Genomic DNA, 16,674 nt, shown 5'->3' with positions numbered 1-16,674 from the left:
TTACATGAACAGGTTTTGCCCCAAAATTAGCACGTGCTGGTAATCATGAAAACAAACGGTGTATAATATGCTCGCTCGCTGCGTGGGCCCCGCATTTCTCTTTCAAAGGATGATTGACCTTAAATAGGCGGGCCCACATGAACATGAGTGAGGGCTGTAAATAGGGTTCACAAAAGGTCCTCTGCAACGGACATGGACAGGTAGATGCAACCAACGAGATTTCACTGTCACGCCATATTTTCTCTCTTCATGTCATAAAAAAAAAAGAAAAGAAAAGAAGGATCCATGCCCCCAATTTGGTGAGATACACATGATGCCATGCCAAACACTCGACAAAGACACATAAGAGAGCCCCTCAAAAAATAAAAATAAAGTCGCATAAGAGTGAGGATCTGTGCGGCTCCCAAGCTCCATCTTTTTCATTCTTTTTTGGAAAATTGAAACGTGCTACATGTTAGAATTGCGCTAAAAAAATTGAATGTACCTTGTACCCACCAAAAAAAAGTCAAATATTTTTAAACTTGCTTGCGGTTGTATTTTTTTAAAAGAAATTTTCCCAAGACGAAGCGCTAACTACAACTCAGGTGTCATCCTCTTCCATTGATGCCGGCTCGGTATCTTGGAGGTGCTCATAGGAATAAGGGTATGTGCGTGCGTTCATAGGGGGTGAGTATGTGCGTATGTGTGGGCGTATGTGTTTGTGTTGTGTTCAAAAATTAATTTCTTACCGAAAAAATTCACAAAATATATGAGTGCAACGATGACAACCTATCGTAGATAGGAAAGTTTTCCATATGTGGCACCATAAGTTTGACTGTGAACTAGACTTTTGTGGAGATCCTACAAAAGCACCTTACGGTGAAGATTAGGGATGTAAATGGTACGGATAATTTCCATTCCGGATCCACTTCCGCATCCGTTTTTAATGATATGGTATGCACTTTCACAAATCCGAAGGATATGGATGCGGATATGGATTTTGGTCAACCGAATATCCGGCGAACATGGTAGAGGATATGGTATTGATAATATCCGGCATTTTTTGCGGATTATCCGAGGTTGTCAAATAGGATTATTCGACAAATTTAGCCCAATTGAGAAGCCCAAATCCACAATCCACATATAACTAGAGTTTAACCTAACCCTAGTACGAGACGACCACAATCTCTACTCCTAATGTCTCAGTTGGTAGTCCGCGTTCCGGGTTTATTTTCGTCCCACCATTTTCGTCCGGTTTTTTTTCGTCCGTTTTTTTTCCGTAGGTTTTTTTCGTCTGCTTTCACCACCTGTTTCACCCGAAAAAACCCGACCCGCAGTTGTTCGCATCCTTCCTCTCGTCGCTCCTCGTCTCCACTCTCTCTCTCGTCTAAATCTCCGCCGCCCCTCCTCTGATTCTGGCCAACGCCATCCGGCTCTCACGTCGGCCACCATGAGGACGAGGCGCAGCCGCAGACGCCGCCGCCGATCCGGGGACACGCCTCCGCGACGCCGGCAACCGCCGCCGCCGCCGTCGCGGATCACCAGGACGCCGCCCCCGCCGGCGCTTCGGATACGTCGCGGATCTGCAGCCCACCGTCTTTGCCCGCCTGCGCCGCCCACCGTCTTCGCCCGCCTGCTGCCGCCCCTTCGCCCGACCTTCCTCCACCGGTGAGGCCTACCCACGTCCAGATTTTTCGTTCGTAGGTATCTGTATCTTCCTTTCCTTTTCCCACCCTCGCTTGATCTGGATTCAGAGGAGGGGTTGCTCTGTATGGCGGCGGCGTCACCTGGATCTCCTCGAGCCAGGGCCCTCTGCGCGCCAGCACCTTCCCCATCGCGCGCGATTTGTCCGCTCCGACGCACGGTGAGCGCGCTGCCGCCGCCTTGTCACCGACGTCCTGATCCATCGGCGGCAACGGCGGCTCCTTCTGGCCGGATAAAGGCGCGGAGACCCGTGGGATCCCCTCCTTCGGCAGGACCTCCTCATCTGGTGAGATCCCCTTCCCATGTCTAATGCCTCAAACCGTTCGGAAAGCACCAACAAGTTTTTTACTGAGTAATTAATGTATTGAATGCAAGATTGCATTCTTGCATGGACAGAGAGTGGAACACCACCTTCAGTTTCTCATCTGATCCCACTTGTGGACTCCATGAATGAAGTAAGATAACAATCCATTGGTCAATTACATTGCCTCTTTAGATGGTTTTTAGTGGGCGTCAGACTTGGTTTAGATGGCTTTTGTTGTGAAAGAAAACTTATCTTTCTAAAGACTGTACTCTGAATCTTACATCTCATACTTGAATTTTTTTTGCATAATTTTTTTAGGCCTGATGTGTATCCAACGGCATGGGAGATTAAAGATTTTCATGAGACTGACGATTGTGATTTTGGCCCTGTACTGAATAATTTTGTGAGCGACTGGGTGATGATGATTACAAGCCAGGTAACCGAAAGAGTCCTTCGGCCGCTGGCTAGCTAGCTGTTCTTATCTTACTATTATATGTCTTCCTCAGTATTGATTTGTGAATTATTTCTTTTTTCGAACTATGCAGGAGGACTGCATGTGATGAGTTAAGGCACAAGAACTACGACCATTTTAGCTCCAGCAGTAAGTACACAACTAATCAACAATGCATTTTCACGACCCAGACTTCTGCATTCTGGCTGACAGGCTCGCTGGCACAGCCACATAATCTCATGCATTCAAATTGCTAGCTACACGAAATACGCCCAGATCTACGAGTAGGAATCCAAGGTAACACTTATTGCTTACAAGTATTTACTTCATTTTTCTTCTTGTAAAAAGAGAATGCAAGCTGAAATATAAAGTCTGCAGATTCCTCATGTATGTTCAATTTCCAGAATAGGAAGAACCATACCAACAGCATACATACATATTACAGTTCTGCATTTTAAATTTGAAGACCAACGCAAAGCCCGATCGATGTAATTGGAGGTGAATGTCTGTTTTCTTGCTTGTATTTAATCTTAGAAAACAGAATCTCATCAAGTGAAAATCCGCAGGCATTGCAGTCCAATTGTTCTAGGGATTGGAACCAGACGTGTGACTGAATACTGCTTGGAAGATGTGATTCTGCAAAGTTGAGGAAGTTGAGGAAGTATGGACTCAGATCCTTTAAGGGTTTGTTTCCATACTGTGGGGCAGCAGGATCTGAGTCCCACTATGAGGGATCAACCTTCATAGATCAGCTACCGGCGTCATACTGCCCCCACAAGGTAAACCCGCCATTTATCTGGGGTCCCAAATTGCAGTGTTTGTCTCTCTTCATTTGTTATTAGTCTCTGCGATTTCATTCTTTAGCATCTGATGTGGTAGACCGTTTAATCAAGTTTCGTGGATAGTCTAGCTCATGTGTTTGTGATCTAAGTGGTGCCACATGTTTCTTCATGAAGCCTCACAAGAAAGTTAGATTCTTCTCCATATCTTCAAATTGGCTGTTTATTGATGAGCTAGGTTGACTTGAGCCGTCTTCTGCAAGTGCTCAATTGCAACCTTAAAACCAGTCGCAAAATTGTTTTGGTCCATGTACGACTTAAATAACCTACTGTGTATTTAACTATTGATGTGTATACGCAATTATTTACTTCTATATACGGATATCTTCGTTACATAAAAAAAGTTACGGTGTACTAATTGGTAAGTAAATAAATTTAAAATAGTCAGTATGATAGTTCTTCTCTCCTCAAGTCTCAGATCTATTTAGACCTATTTTGTTTTTGTACTGACTCTTGAATTTTCTGCTTTCTATTTCCGAACCCTTTTGATATGTTCCTTACTCTTGATTTCAGCCTTTTAAGGTATGTTCTTCTTCAGGGATTGCAGAGAGCATGGACCACCGTATGGAAGAAGGAGATGCCATCCTTGACTGTCGTTGTCTTTGGTGTGTTGCTGCCATTTTTCTAATTCTTGCACTACAGAGACCTTAGTCTATCCATGTAGGTCATGCCTTCTGATCAGTCTTTTGACTCTTATGTACGTGTGTGCTCTTGCATTACTTAATAGATCTTGTTGTATACGATGATCCATTGTCAGTTATACAAAGGTTCTGATTTTAAAATTTTGTAATGTTCAGTTTAGATTTAATTTTATTCCACCTCATTTTGAATGGACAACGTGTGTGCTGTTTAAACGATCACATGTGAAATTCATAGGCATTGTGAGGGCATGGAGAAAGGATTCGATTTTTGAATCTTTTTTTCAGGGTTCAGAGCTATTACCTGCTACACCTACACACATGGAAAACTTAAACTTAGCAGTCCAAAATTAAGCAGCAAACTTTATTGCCAGTCATCTGAAAATTCAGTGACAACTGCTGACACATGAGCTTCATTTTTTAGTAGAGTAAGTAGATGATGCAGATGACAGTTCTACCTCTCTGACAGAAACACGAACTTTCTGACCAAGGGCATACCTACAGGACAGCAGGAAGTCCTAAGGCACGCATCACACATTCACAAAAGATATGGAGCTGATATTTTAGATTAGTCTGAAGCTTTGAACCTTACCAACGCCCGTGATTTGACTCTTGGTGCTTGTGAAGTCTGAATGAAGTACCAGCAGCCAATCTATGAATGATTTCTCATAGTATGTTACATGCTCTGATGTGATTTATGGCAGTTGTGTTCATCGTTTAACCGATCTAGCAATCTATCTTCAGTTCGCTCGAATTGTTTCTTGTTTTGTGGTTACATCTTACATGCATGGTTTGTAGAAGTAAGGGTCCATCTAGCAATCTATTTTCAGTTAGCTAACTACTCCCTCCGTTCCGATTTACTCGTCGTGGTTTTAGTTCAATTTGAACTAAACCACGACGAGTAAATCGGAACGGAGGGAGTAGAAGAGAATGGTATTATTATTCTTAATTTCCTATATTAAAGAAGTATGTTGCCAGCAACCTACTCGGGTCCTCCCTGTGCACATCTGGTGGTGGCTCCTCCTTCTGCTTCTTCATGTGCAGATCTATTGGTGGCTCCTCCTACCCTCCACAGATCTTTATATTTTGCCATTGCTAAAGGTACATGCCTTCATCCTAGAAGAGCCTGATTTTTCTTTTGATTGCATACATCATTAGCTTGCCAGTTTAATAGTCAAATAGGAAATCAAATTCTTCCTAAGATCATGAACGGATTTTCTATAGTTTGGTTGCAAACTTAATGAACCGGTTCCTCAACATTCCAGATTGTGATGATAAGGTTCACAGGAGATGCAAGTACGTCTTCTGTCCAGAAAGGATAAATTGGTGTCCGATTTGACCACAAGCATATGATCTTTGCTCCACAAGGTTGTACTTTGATAAGGCGTGATGCTCTTTTTTGTGTAAGTTTGCCGAGGAGCAGGTCGTGCGCTGCCGCAGGGACGGGAGAGCCGGCGCCGGCTCCAAGTACGCCATCGTCCAAGTTGCGCTTGGGCTTCCCTCCAGCAGGTCCACACCGTATCTTAGGTCGTGATCGGGCTGACAGCGGTTTGGCCACTACACTCGACCATGTGCTCTGCTGACCTCGATGCCCATATTTTCCTAGACACCATGTCACGAGTACCTACCTCACAGGCTGAACTGATGGATGTTGGTATTTTGATCTTGCTATGTCAAATAGTACGATGTAATCTATGGAGCTGAAGCTATAGCTAGATCTTGATCTTACTGTCATATCCGTGTCAAGCACAAGCCGACGCCTCTATTTCCGGTGAGGCCAACCATCTAAAATACCTCCTCCATCTTAAATCCATTGATATACTTTTTTGTTACAGGCTTTTTATATATAGATATTAGAATTGGCACTATTTGGAAGTATCACTTAACTGTTGGACCCTTTTTGCAGTATACATCTTGGCTGGCCTCAACATATAGTTTTTTCTCAAATTATGGGTTTTCTTCTTCTCTCTGTTCATGCATGGTTTGCTTCTGGTGATCCGTAATGTCAGTGGTGTTGCTGCTTCTAACTTCTACTGATCCATAACAAGTGCATACTATTTCGTTTGGATAGATCTTTATATATTTCACATTTAGCAGAAAAGTTTAGTATGTGAACAGATGGTACTATTGCGGATTCTTTAACCTTTTCATGTCTGATGGCATGAACTTATCCATAGTAGGTACATGCAAAGGAACTTGACAAGAGAACAATACTCTTTTGAACAAGGCTAATTTGTTACCTTTAAATATCAGGTCCACACCACACACACACCGTAAAAGAGAGATTTATATGTATCTTTTGCAGGATTGACAGCACACGATGAGAAGAAGACATGGTTTACCTCAGAGCTGGGGACTACAGAGGATAGCGTCTTCGTGGATTCAGATAAGAATAATATTGTAAGAGGGCAAGGTATCATGTATACAATCAAGCATTGCAAAGGACTAGCTACTGCCTTGTTTATTTGTTTTATGATTGCCCAAAATTTTCTTACTAGAATTTTGAGAAGTTTGGCCATCAGTTCTACTGCTTGGTCATTTTGTATATCATGTTGCAGTCTTTCTTTTAATACAAGGTAATATTAATACCATCCATGTACTTTTGTGTTTGCTGTCCTGTACATGGTGACTAATTTTCATATACATTTTGTTTCATATTATCCATGAATATGTTTTTTTATGCATGTACCCTACAACTGGGTTATTATATGTGTGTGAAGTTTTTTTCCTTTTCACTTGATTACCATCTTTGGGCTGAGACTTTATAAATTATTGCAAGTATGTTGAGAGTGTGTTAGAAACTAAGGGCAATCCTAATTGGATATGTCCAGTTCGACATGGCATTTGCAATTGCAGTATCCGTAGAACTAAGAAAGGACCGTTCCAACTGGCAATGAGTATTGGAAAGTATAAATACTACATTACATATGGTTTCAGAAGTATAATAACAAGCTCATTGCTCATATGGTTTCTGAAGTAGAAAACATCTATACCCTTTGATGTTTGAAGTGGAAATGTATCCATGACTGTTAGTTGTTGTTGTCAACGATTTTTTTTGGAAAAGAATTAATAAAGCCATTTTTGTTGAAGAATAACTGGGGGGTAGCACCCCACCGGTTTGTAATATTACTCGCAGGACGATATATTTTCATCGAACTGATAAAAACAACTAGATAAAGAGCTAAAACAAAAATATGGGGGACTGGTCAACATGCTAGGTCAGAGCAAAGCAAAAACCCGTATAAATGAGTCCCAAGGAGCAAAGATCATTATGTAGAATAGAATATTTTTGCTCCATGAAACCTTTCCTGGGCTCCATAAATTGTGTTTTTGTGCTCATGCTTGTGCATATTCTATAATTTTGATTCGTTGTTCAGGCATTTGGAGTTCACAGTTATCTAAGTTTCTCTTATGTGTGTTTTCGAAGAATTTGGTACTTTAGAGTTTTCTATTATATTATCTTTGAATCTACTTAGAATAGATTAGTGGTATGATATAGTGAAGTAATCTAATTCAATTTCCTTTTTCATTGCAACCACTTAATTTCAATCGGGTCAAAATAAAAAAAATCATAGACAATTTTTTCAGCCATAAGTAGAACACCAGAGCTAATTGATACACCATTTTGAAAATTGATACACTGTTGCAGGGAGAGCAGTGCACGCAGCGGTGGTCAAGGGCTTAGTGCCTGTTGACCTCGTCCGTGGCCGCTGTTGGTCGGTGAAGGAGGCATGCATGAGGTGGTGCAAGGGCATGCTGGTGACGGAGTCGCGCATCATGAGGCCGGGTGAGTAACGCTCGGGAACTGCCGGGCGCTCAGATTGACGCGGGATGGGGTTGGCGCGGTGAGTCAAGGAGGAGGATGTAGTTATGGGGGAGGGAGTGATGACGGAGGGGCTTCGATGGCCCGACGAGACCCTACATCATAATCAAGGAGGACCCTACATCTAAAGGAAACAGAGCAGTCTATATCATTAGTCTATTACTGGATTTCTAGAAGAAGGAAAAAGGGAGAAATGGTTGTTTCTGCTACTCTACATTTGCTTTAAAATTGGTGTACATATATCAAGAAGAACTTGGTTGCACACAAACACATTGGTTTTGTAATTAAATGCCTAAGATCTTATAATTTTGAATTAAATTGTTTGATTATACAATCAGTTCACATTATTTGGTGTAGCATGCTGTTTAACATTTTAGAGTTCCATCCTTTTTAGTAACAAAATAATGACGAACTCATATTAGTGGATCCATAAAAGTGTATGATATTAGTTTGACGAGGTTATATAGCAAGGCAATTCTTGTTTGACGAGAATAATGAAAAACCAAGCAGCAAAAGAAGATAAATTTGGAAAGAAGGGATAATTTTTCGCTCGAGGGTGGGGCTGTAAGGAATCTGTGGCATGAGTAAACAAAACCATCTTGTTCGCCATATAGAAAAACATCTTGGTTGCCTCTTCTCTATCTCGCCCATTTTGTTGCCTGGCATGGAAGAGAGGAGGGAGAGCCGAGGAGCGTGGTGGCCTCTGGCTGTTGCCCTGGAAAAGGCAAAGGCCGTGGCACGACTGCCTGTCGCAATGCCGCTGCTCCTTGCATGCTTGTTTCCCTCCTTACACCCCCACGTCCAACTCGATCTTCGGCTGCCGCAACGCCGTAGATGACCAAGTCTAGCGCCCGTGCCCGCGCCGCCGCCCTCTTGTGAATGGCCAACTGATGGCCGAAGGTGGGGAAGGCTTCGATAGTATGATAGTATGATGTGTGTTAGCTGATTGTCAAGAAAAAGATGTGAGTTAGTTGAGACGGCCTTATTCTTGGTTATTTTAGCTTCATGAGTAGCATCTTAAATTTTTTCAAAAGCCCGTGACAACGCACGGGCGTTTTACTAGTCCACAATAATAATTCACAGGCCGCCGTCGACGACCTTGGTCTTGTCTTGCGCCGCAAGTTGGTTGTCCGGCACAACCGGCAAAGATGCCAGCGCGCGGTCCTAGCAACGGAGGTGAGCACTCTATTTGACATTCCATGATTTTTTGGATGGAAAATGAATCACATAAGTTTTGGTGTCAAGGTTAGGCACACCATGCTACTTCTACATGCGCAACCAGTCGTGGTCGGTAATCTACACTACACCCGTACATGACAATGAGCACACCCGTACATGACAATGAGCACTCCACTTGCGGCCCTAAGAGCATCTCCAGCCGTTGGCCCTTTCAGGACGCATAAAAATCGCCCCCTAGGGGTGAGCTGGTGATACAATCGGCGCTGGGGCGGTTTTGCGCACAGTCGTCGCCCCCAGGCGCCGATATTGGCCCACTTTTCAGCCCCTTTCGGCGAATAAAGGGCCCATATGGGCGAGAATAGGCCCATATTCGGCGTGGTTCGCCGTGGCTCGGCGTTCAATTATCAACATAAATATTTTTTATCACATATTTCATCACAGAAAAATCAAATACTTCAACAAAATAGTACAACAACAAATAGTTCAATACAAATTATATAGTTCAACAAATAAAAACTCATATTTCATCACACGTCGCGCCCGGCGTCGCCCTTGAGCCTCCATAGGTGCTCCACCAGATCATGCTGCAGCTGATGATGCACCTGTGGGTCTCGGATCTCCTGACGCATACTGAGGTAGGCAGTCCAGGTTGCCGGTAGGTAGTGATCAACTTCGGCTAGAGGACCCTGCCTGTAGTATGGTTCAATGTCAAACACTGGGCCTTCTTGCTCGCTCTCGATGATCATATTGTGCAAGATGACACAGCAAGTCATGATCTCCCACATTTGATCTTTCGACCAGGTCTGAGCGGGGTACCGGACAACAGCAAATTAAGATTGGAGCACACCAAATGCCCGCTCGACATCCTTCCTGCAAGCCTCCTGAATCTTCGCAAACCAGGCGTTCTTGCCTCCTGGCACAGGGTTTGAGATCGTCTTCACAAATGTCGACCATCTCGGATAGATGCCATCAGCTAGATAATACCCCTTGTTGTAGTGCCGCCCATTGATCTCGAAGTTCACCGGAGGAGAATGACCTTCAACAAGCTTGGAAAAGACAGGAGAGCACTGCAGCACGTTGATGTCATTGTGAGTTCCTGGCATACCAAAGAAGGAGTGCCAAATCCAGAGGTCCTGTGTGGCCACCGCCTTAAGTACCACACTGCAACCGCCTTTGGCGTCTTTGTACATCCCCTGCCAAGTAAATGGGCAATTCTTTCATTTCCAATGCATGCAGTCGATGCTTCCAAGCATCCCAGAAAATCCTCTTGCTGCATTCTGTGCTAGGATCCGAGCAGTGTCTTCCGCATTGGGTGTTGATGAAGCTATGTACCTAGGGTAGGGTCATAGGCCTGACCTAGATACCCTTCCCTAGGACATCAGCCCAAAGACAGAAGCATTCAAGGGATGTCATCATCCACTCGACCAGAAGCATTCCACTCGGAAGACTCAATGTCACTCGACCATAACAAGAAACCACTCGACATACAGAAGATCTAAAGTCACACTGCGCAGCAACGGTCGGGTGTTTACTCCTAGACTTAATGATCATTTATATCACTTTATTACGGACGTTACCTGTAACGCCCCCTCTTTATGTACATTGAACTCCTTGTAACGTGGGCTGGCTGGGGTCCTGACGCACTCTATATAAGCCACCCCCTCCTTCGGGATAAGGGTTCGCACCCCTGTAAACACACACATACATAATCCAGTCAACCGCCTCCGGGCTCCGAGACGTAGGGCTATTACTTCTTCTGAGAAGGGACTGAACTCGTAAAACTCGTGTGTACAACTTCGCCATAGCTAGGATCTTGCCTTTCCATACTTACCCCCTATTCTACTGTCAGTCTTAGTACCACGACAGTTGGAGCCCACCGTGGGGCAGGTGTCTTAGCGACTTGTTGGAGAAGTTGCAATTTTTTCCGTTCCCCATCAACATGGTTTCTGCGGAGGATTGGCCGAGGGCCGCGAGATCCGTCTCGGCGCGCTCATGTTCGTCGCCGACGACTCCGCTTGGCTCCGAGAGGCTCCACTCGACGTCGAAGCGCTCCCCGTCCGCGGGGCAACGCACTTTCGCGCGTGCGCCCGCGGCGTCCTTCTGCGGCAGCCGTCGACTCAGTATCGGTCAGCTCTTGTAGCGTCTTCACTCCCTGCTGCTCACCGGCGCAAGCGTTTCGGTCGGTCGCGGCTCCAGCGGTGGGTGAGGCACGCGGTGGCTCGCCAGTCTGCCACCCCGCAAGTCGCGGCAATCGAGCCCGACGAAACTCTCTACGGCCTGTTCGACCTGTCGACTGGTTCCGTCGAGACAGCATCCGAGTGCGACAGCAGTGACCCCGCGGCGGAAGTCCTGATGGTCAACGGACCGCGCAGTCCTCATGGCTTCCCCCGCGACGATGGTGGTGATGGCGGAGGCGACCCGTCGCGTGTCTACGAGGAGTACCGCCCCGAGCCCCTCTCTTCGCAGCAGAGGGAAGAGCTTCGCCGCCGTAACATGGATGCACTTCACACTCCTATCGTTGGAGAAACCCCCGAGGCCCGGGCCTTGGAGGAGGCGCGCCTGGCCAACTTGGCTGAGCGCACTCGACTGGAGAACCACCAGCACGCACTCGACGAGCGTGCTCGGCAGCGAGTTCCTGAGTCCAGTCGATGACAACTTTTTCTGCCTCCAACTCAGGTATATCGAACTCCGATCCAGAATCTCACAGCTGCGACCTGAATAGCAGAGTCGATTCAGCCTTCCCAGTCGGAAGCTGGCAGAGGTTTGATGCAGATCCGGGCTTTGCTCCGGGCGGCGGGAGAGCAGAACATAGCAGTTTCACAGTCGTGGAATAGGATTCATAGTAGATCTGTTATGGCAGACACAGTTCAGTCGGCTCACAGCCCAAGATCGCCTCCAAGGCATGAGGGACGTGGAGATCGACAGGATCAGTACAGAAAACGTGAGCCGTATGATCACCAACTCGACCACGATGATCGTCGTCGAGTGCCCACGCCTCCCCCAAGGAGTGGGCCATAAGCGCCTCGGCAACACGATGACAGACGCCCTCACAGTGGTGGGTGAAGGATTCCAGTCGACCCCCGGGAGCCGGGCTTTGACGCGAGATCAATTCTCGTTCAAGGTCTGGTTGACAGGAACAGAGCGCACAGAGAAGGCCATGACAGAGATTACCCGACTGGCAGCAGAATGCATGTTTCAGGTCCCGAGTGTTTTAGCAGAGCCATCAGGGCTGCAGTGATTCCTCCCAACTTCAGGTTGGCACCTGGAGTCAGCAAGTTCACTGGTGAGTCCAAGCCTGATACTTGGCTTGAGGACTATCGAGTGGCTGTTTAGTTTGGTGGCGGCAATGATGAAGTGGCCATGAAGCACCTTCCTCTGATGTTGGAGGGCTCGGCCAGAGCGTGGTTGAATCAGTTAGCACCTGGCAGCATATATAGTTGGGAGAAACTCGCCCGAGTGTTTGTTAGAACCTTTGAAGGTACATGCAAACGACCAGCAGGGTTAACAGAGTTGCAATCCTGCGTGCAGAAGCCAAATGAAACCTTAAGAGATTATATCCAGAGATGGATCACGTTGCACCACACGGTGGAGAATGTGTCAGATCACCAAGCAGTTTGTGCCTTTAAGGAGGGTGTCAAGTATCGAGAATTGAACCTGAAGTTCGGTCGGACCGGAGATATGTCTCTGAGTCGAATGATGGAAATCACCACCAAGTATGCTAATGGTGAAGAGGAGGATCGGCTCCGGAGTGGCAAGCACAAAACAGTCGCCCACGAAACCGGAGGGGGGAACTCCAGTCGGAAGCAGAAGCGCAAAGCCGAGCCAGCTGCTCCTGGAGAAGCCTTAGCCGTGACTCAGGGAAAGTTCAAGGGGAAGCCCAAAGGGCCATGGAACCCCAAGAAGGTCACAGATCAAGACAGAAATGATGTGTTGGATTTACCCTGCCACATCCATACCAAAAAAGATGAAGAGGGTAATTTCATTTACCCTAAACACACCACTCGACAGTGTCGCCTCCTGATTCAGCAGTTCCGAGAGAAGCAGCCCAAGGAGAAAGAGAAGGAGTCGGACAAGAGTGAAGACAAGGAGGAAGACGATGATGGTTTCCCCAACGTCAATTCCACTCTAATGATTTTTGCTGATGTTGAGAGCAAAAGTCGACTGAAAGTCATTAACAGAGAAGTGAACATGGTCGCTCCAGCGACACCCAGTTATTTGAAGTGGTCTCAGACTGCCATTACATTCGACCAGTCAGATCACCCAGCGCACATAGCCACCCCTGGGAGGCAAGCGTTGGTGGTCGACCCAGTTGTCGAAGGCACTCGGCTGACCAAGGTACTGATGGATGGTGGCAGTGGCCTGAACATACTGTATGCGGAGACCTTGAAGGGAATGGGCATTCCGATGTCCAAGCTCAGTAAAAGCAATATGAGTTTCCATGGGGTTATTCCTGGCAAGAAGGCTGAGTCACTCGGCCAGATCGCCCTCGATGTGGTTTTCGGTGATTCCAAGAATTACCGCAAAGAAAAGTTGACGTTTGAAGTCGTGGATTTCCAGAGTGCTTATCATGCTATTCTGGGTAGGCCTGCTTATGCACGTTTTATGGCTCGACCATGTTACGTGTACCTCAAATTGAAGATGCCTGGTCCCAGAGGAGTGATCACTGTCACTGGCAATCGGCAGAAGGCAGAAGAGTGCTTCCAGAAGGGCTCAAAGATCGTCGATGCACAAATGGCAGTAGTAGAATTGCAGGAGTATTAAAAAAATGCAGATCCGAGTGACTTTGTTACGAGCTAAGAAGCCTGCCATAGACTCTGCATTTCAGTCGTCTGGTGAAACGAAGCCAATTCATATTCACCCGACCGATCCCAATGCTGCTCCGACTCACATTTCGACAACACTCGACTCCAAATAGGAATAAGCACTCATTCAGTTCCTCCGTGAGAACTGGACATCTTTGCATGGAAACCTTCTGACATGCCAGGTGTTCCCAGGGGGCTGGCTGAGCACCGTCTGCGAGTCGACCCAAAAGTGAAACCAGTCAAGGAACATCTTCGACGGTCCGCCGTACAGAAGAGAAAAGCAATTGGTGAGGAAGTGGCTCGGCTCCTGGCAGCCGAGTTTATCCGAGAGATTTACCACTCCGAGTGGCTCGCCAATGTTGTCATGGTCCCCAAGAAGGACGACTCACTTCGCATGTGCATTGACTTCAAGCATATCAATCGGGCCTGCCCGAAAGATCATTTTCCTCTCCCCCGCATTGACCAAATAGTCGACTTGACTGCAGGGTGTGAGCGCTTGTCCTTTTTGGATGCCTATTCCGGGTATCATCAGATCCGACTATATGGACCCGATGAGATAAAGACAGCTTTCATCACTCCATTTGGGTGCTTCTGTTACGTCACCAAGCCATTCGGCCTGAAGAACGCTGGAGCCACATTCATGAGGATGATTCAGAAGTGTTTACTCACTCAAATCAGTCGGAATGTGGAAGCGTACATAGATGACATTGTGGTCAAATCACGTAAGAGTTCCGACTTGCTGGCTGACCTTGCTGAAACTTTTGCCAATCTCAGAAGGTATGATATCAAGCTTAATCCATCAAAGTGCACATTCGGAGTTCCGGGCGGAAAATTACCCGGCTTCCTCGTCTCCGAACGAGGGATCGACGCTAACCTAGAAAAAGTTGGTGCCATACTCCGGATGAAACGCCATGTGCGTGTGCACGATGTTCATAAGCTTACTGGTTGTTTGGCCGCCTTAAGTCGATTCATTTCTCGCCTCGGTGAAAAGGCATTGCCTCTTTACCGACTGATGAAGAAGTCTGATAAGTTCGAGTGAACTCCTGAAGCTGATGCAACGTTTGTAGAGCTCAAAGCTCTACTTTCCACCCAGTCGGTGCTTGCTGCCCCGATCAGCAAAGAGCCTTTACTGCTTTACATTGCAGCCACTGGACAAGTTGTCAGTACGGTACTTACGGTCGAACGGGAAGAAGAAGGAAAAGCCTATAAAGTTCAACGCCCAGTATATTATGTTTCTGAAGTTCTGACTCCATCAAAGCAAAGATATCCACATTATCAGAAGCTTGTTTATGGGATCTATATGACCACGAAGAAGGTTGCACACTATTTCTCTGACCACTCCATTACAGTCGTCAGCGATGCTCCATTATCAGAGATTCTGAACAACAGAGATGCAACTGGTCGAGTGGCAAAGTGGGCGATTGAACTCCTTCCCTTGGATATCAAGTTTGAGGCTAAGAAAGCTATCAAGTCCCAAGCAATAGCAGATTTCCTCGCCGAGTGGATCGAACAGCAACTGCCGGCTCAGTCCACTCGGAGCACTGGACCATGTTCTTTGATGGCTCCAAGATGCTGAATGGTTCCGGTGCTGGGGTAGTACTGATATCCCCCCGAGGAGACAAGCTCAGATATGTTCTCCAGATTCACTTTGATTCCTCCAATAACGAAGCTGGATATGAAGCACTCTTATATGGGTTACGTATGGCCGTTTCACTCGACGTCCGTCGCCTCATGGTCTACGGCGACTCAGATTTGGTAGTCAATCAAGTGATGAAGGAGTGGGACGTCAGAAGCCCAGCTATGACTGGTTACTGCAATGCGGTGAGAAAGTTGGAAAATAAGTTTGAGGGGTTAGAGCTTCATCATATACCCCGACTGAAAAATCAAGCAGCCGATGAGTTGGCGAAGATAGGTTCCAAAAGGGAAGCCATTCCCAGCAATGTGTTTTTGGAACACATTCATACACCTTCAGTTCAAGAAGATCCTTCCACTGAAGAGCCCCCACAGCCTAAGAGTGCCACAGATTCGACTGAAGTCAAAGTCCCAACCGTGGTCGACTTGATCATGGAGGTTTTGGTCGTCACTCTCGACTGGACAGTACCATACATCGCGTATATCCTTAGGAAGGAACTCCCAGAGGATGAAGAGGAGGCTCGACAGATCGTCCGTCGATCCAAAGCCTTTACTGTGATAAGGGGACAACTGTTCAGAGAAAGTGTAACGGGAGTCAGCCAGAAATGCATAACACCAGAAGAAGGTCGAGTGATCCTTAACGACATCCACTTGGGGACCTATGGCCACCATGCGTCCTCTCGGACCATCGTGGCCAAAGCATACCGAGCTGGATTTTATTGGCCACGAGCAAATGAAATGGCGAAAGATATCATCGACAAATGTGAAGGCTGCCAGTTTTACTCCAATATGTCCCACAAGCCTGCGTCAGCCCTGAAGACCATTCCACTCGTCTGGCCCTTTGCTGTTTGGGGGCTGGATATGGTTGGACCCCTGAAGACCGGTAGGAGCGGCTTTACCCATGTGCTTGTAGCAGTCGACAAGTTCACCAAATGGATTGAAGCCAAGCCGATCAAGAATCTTGAAGCCAGTACCGCCGTTAGCTTCATCAGAGAATTAACATTTAGATATGGGGTTGCACATAGCATCATCACTGACAACGGATCAAACTTCGATTCTATCGAATTCAGAGCTTTCTGTGCTTCCCAAGGCACTCGAGTCGACTACGCTTCAGTCGCCCACCCCCAGTCGAATGGACAAGCAGAAAGAGCAAATGGCTTGATTCTCAAAGGACTGAAACCCCGATTGATGCGTGATCTCAAGCATGCAGCAGGCGCCTGGGTCGATGAACTTCCATCAGTTCTTTGGGGATTGAGGACAACTCCTAATTGGTCGACTAGTCGAACTCCATTCTTCTTGGTCTATGGAGCTGAAGCCGTTCTA

Source organism: Triticum aestivum, chromosome 6D, assembly GCF_018294505.1.
Source record: "Triticum aestivum cultivar Chinese Spring chromosome 6D, IWGSC CS RefSeq v2.1, whole genome shotgun sequence".
Taxonomy (NCBI): domain Eukaryota; kingdom Viridiplantae; phylum Streptophyta; class Magnoliopsida; order Poales; family Poaceae; genus Triticum; species Triticum aestivum.
The sequence above is the reverse complement of the archived record's forward strand: the minus strand, read 5'-3'. Positions refer to the sequence as shown.